At 34.8% G+C, this 4455-nt stretch overlaps 1 non-coding gene across 1 annotated transcript; it reads left to right on the top strand.

Moving 5' to 3' along the window:
* The first annotated feature begins 3725 nt into the window (after positions 1 to 3725).
* trnas-aga (transfer RNA serine (anticodon AGA)) lies at positions 3726 to 3807 on the top strand. Its single transcript has one exon. It is a non-coding gene; the product is annotated as a tRNA-Ser (tRNA).
* Positions 3808 to 4455: the final 648 nt, after the last annotated feature.

Here is a 4455-nt window from a genome sequence, read left to right as displayed (position 1 = left end):
TACTGACGCCAGTTCTAAAGTATTTTCATGTAGGTGGCGGCAGAACACCACAATTATGCATTATTGTATCATTTCATGAAACAAAACAAGCATAAATAATTCGGTGTAGACACAAAACACACTGTATGTCATGATTTGCTTTCAAGTTGATTTATTTATATCAGAAACATATAATAAGCTTATAAATTAATTTCAAATATTTTACTACAATATTTTTAGCCATCATTAATACTGTTGATCTTAGTGTTACTTATTCTTTTTTCTTCTTCTTGAAAGTCAAATTTTGCAACAACACAAAGCAAGTATATTTCTTTCAGTCGTGATTCATATTGAATGAAATTACACAGGGAAATCTAGAATTTAGCTTTTTGGCTCAGCTCTTTTTCTTGAATTACTGACCAATGTCTGCAAATAAAAAAAAGAAAAGAAAAAAGTTGAGGTTCCAATCTGTCCGTTTATCTCCTGCTCCATGTGAGTGAGTCACAAAGCAATTTAACCTTCCCTATTTGAGGTAAACACTGCACTGACGATCCAGAAAACAGATATTCTCCTCTTCATAAGGAGGACCATAGGTCTGGGGTAAGAAAAAAGGGCATTTTACATCTCTGCTGACCCCACACATCCTGGACACAAACAGTTTGTGGTGCCGACCTTTTACCATCAGGTCGGCACCACAAAGCGCCTTTTGTAAATACTAAAAAAGCACTACTTGGCAAATTCTGCTCTGTGCTCCTCAATCAATGAGACATTTTGGTCCTCCAGTTCACTGTCAGTTCCACACCGATGTGTGCAGAAATATGTGTGCGTGGGTTTTTTTCTATCTCTCTCTCTCTGCAGGTGTGCATACTTCCAGCTGCAACTCCCAATCTCATCCGCTACAGTGAAACTTACCTCTGTGATCCCCACTAATGTTCTGCAAATGAAAGCATATTAGCCCATCACCTCTCCTCTATAGAGCACACGTTGGACCGCCTACGCACTGCCTGCATCCATCTTCAAACCATTAAATAAACCAGATTCTAACCTCACTCTAGTGTCCATAATTGTTCTTGATCCAGCATCTCAATTTTTCTGTAAACCTAACAGTCACCGAATAGTTTCTCTTTTTCAGAACAAAGAAAGGAGGACTTTTGTGCATGAAAATCCCAATATGTAAACAGTTTCTGACATATTGTAAGTATCTTGGTGCCTTGGTAACAAGTGACCAGCGATCTAACAGAGAAGCAATCTGGCACCAACAATGATAATTGATCATATCCTCTATTTCCCAATTGTTGGGTATGAATAACAAGAATATGTGTGAGAGAATAGATTATTGAAAAACAATACAGAGAGGCTTTGGAAATAAAATAATATGATAAAATGAAACCGCACAGTAACCTTAAATATATTTACATGTTTTTCAATCTGGCGGTTAACAACCGCGGTAAAGCTAGCCGGCTCTGCCTCCAGCCGGCCCAGCACACAATATACAAGTGCGCGGTCGCTCAAGACATTACGGTACACCCATTTACGTGCTGCTTTCACAATAAAAGCGCACATCCGGTCCATGTTTGAGCTACTCAAATCCAGCCGCAGAATTTGCAAACAGAAAATAATATATGCTGAGAAACTAATACAAAATAAAAACTAATCTCTCTCTCTCTATTTATATCACACACACACACACACACACACACACACACACACACACACACACACACACACACACACACACACATATATATATATATATATATATATATATATATATATATATATATATATATATATATATATATATATATATATATATATATGTATATCAGTGATTCTTGAGAATAGGGACAAAACAGGTCCTATGGATAAAGCATGAAATCTAAACTAACCTGGGTCATGTGAGCACAATAATGTATATTTTTCTTTTTTTTGCTGAATATTTTTTTATTTTAAACATTGTAGTCGGTGGATGATGCCTGTAAAAGCCCTTGTCCAGGAGCAGAACTCAACACATTCTTATAGTTTAAAACAATTAAAGAAATACTAAAATTATATATTATGACAATTAAGTATAAGTAGTCATATAAATAATTATAAAAGTATCGATAAATTGAATTAAAAATAATTTTTAGATATTTTCCAACTCCGTTAAAATTTGTCCTTAGTTTTTGTCAACACCGTCAGAAATGAAAAGAATGTAAAAAAAAATCAGGCATTATTGGGGGGCACCAGAACTTCTGAGGACCCCATGACGTTGTCTTTTCTCTTCCTTTGCTAGGAGGGCTAGTTAGCTCTGGTTAACTTAAGTTATTCTTTAGTTTTTTCTTCTGTTTTATTCCTAAGTTGTTTGTCACAACCATGATGTGTCAACTTCATAACTGACAATTTACAAAACTTTTATGAAATTTTGCGAAATAAAAGCTTAATTTTGATATACTGTAAAGATTTAATGGACCTGACGAGCTACAATATGGCCTCCTTCAGAATAACATCATATAAATTGAGGTAGTTTGGCATTTCGTCAACTCCGTCAGATGTCAACTCCGTCAGAGTTTTTCTGACTCTTTCAGTGAAATTGTTGTCAAATCTCACTTAATTGTGCAACTAATTCATTTTAATGTATTTTACATGAATTGCATTACTTCACATGTACCAAGTTTTTCATTTATTCACTAGTTTGTCACCACCTTCAGTTCTGTGTCAACTCCGTCATGCACTGTCAACTCCATCAGATGGACTTTTTCTTGTTTTTTGTTTTAAATAATATTTATTTTATTTCTTGAGAAGCATTTGTCTGTAAATTGAGTAAAAATATCACTAATGGGGTATTTTAAAAATCATTTTAGATTTATTTTTGTCAGATGGTGATGACAAAGTTTTGGGTCAGGTCGATTAAAAATGTAATTTTTTTAAAAAAATTCGCAACTGGGAGCCTGTACCTTAGCATCTTCATATTTTCTAAACATTATTTGTCATATTTGCATACATAAGGTTGAGAAATAATAAAAAAAAAAATATGGGGAAATTAAAACCCATTTTGTCCCTATTCTCAAGAATCACTGATATATGTATATATATATATATATATATATATATATATATATATATATATATGTGTGTGTGTGTGTGTGTGTGTGTGTGTGTGTGTGTGTGTGATAGAAATAGAGAGAGAGACACACACATATATATATATACACATATATGTGTATATATATATATATATATATATATATGTGTGTGTGTGTGTGTGTGTGTGTGAGTGTGTGTGTGTGTGTGATAGAAATAGAGAGAGAGAGATTAGTTTTTATTTTGTATTAGTTTCTCAGCATATATTATTTTCTGTTTGCAAATGCTGCGGCTGGATTTGAGTAGCTCAAACATGGACCGGATGTGCGCTTTTATTGTGAAAGCAGCACGTAAATGGGTGTACCATAATGTCTTGAGCGACCGCGCACTTGTATATTATGTGCTGGGCCGGCTGGAGTCAGAGCCGGCTAACTTTACCGCGGTATTTAACCGAATAATTTAGAATTGTCAAGAGGCTAACTGAATGAATTTTCTATCAGAAGTGGAACTTGGTTTAATAAAAGTTAAGATACGAACTGCTTATGTATAGCTTAAACTTATACAACGCAACAGCTTTGTGCGATTACATCTTATTTGTTTATGGAACATAATACAAATATTGAATATATTACTCAATTAACTATCGATTCAACAGGAACATGTACACCACTCATTCATGTGTTGTCGTGGCCGAGTGGTTAAGGCGATGGACTAGAAATCCATTGGGGTCTCCCCGCGCAGGTTCGAATCCTGCCGACAACGATCATTTTCTTTTTGGTTGAAAGAAATTTTCATACTACTGTTATATTACGATTTAACATAATAAACATATTTTATTGCACGGGTTACTGTTTGCTGATTAATTTCCCTGTACAAGACTAAAAAGAAGAAAATGAACCTCTTCAGTTGCGGAATGTGCTGTCCCTTTGTAACAAATACACGACGAAATAGCGCCTCCACTATGAAGCACCTTCAAAATGCTTCACGTTTCGCTGTTACATAAAACAGCCACGTTTGAGGGCCCTAACAAACCCTACAAAGTCCAAACAGAATCTAAGGAATTTCTAATTCATGTTCCGAAAATTCCTAACAAGTCCTAACAACTTACGTCAGGATACGTAAGACGGTCATGTGACTCAACAGGAAACAGCAGCGCCAACAAAAATGGTTACCAATATGCCATTATGTGCTACTTCGGAAATCGGCAACAATCGGCTGGCACCGGCACCGATTATGCTCAATATCTGATCTTTGTGCAAAGTCAATAAAGACTCACCATTCATCAACACTGGTAGTTCTACAGTAAATGAAAAAAGATCTTCTCTTAATGGAAAGCAATAAAATAGCAATAATATTGCAAAAATAAATAATCCTAAAAATTTTAAATTGAAAAATGATATCCGTTATATC

Source organism: Poecilia mexicana, unplaced genomic scaffold (genome assembly GCF_051168715.1).
Source record: "Poecilia mexicana isolate PSO_F unplaced genomic scaffold, ASM5116871v1 scaffold_8, whole genome shotgun sequence".
Classification (NCBI taxonomy): domain Eukaryota; kingdom Metazoa; phylum Chordata; class Actinopteri; order Cyprinodontiformes; family Poeciliidae; genus Poecilia; species Poecilia mexicana.
This window is presented reverse-complemented; position numbering and strand designations above follow the sequence as displayed.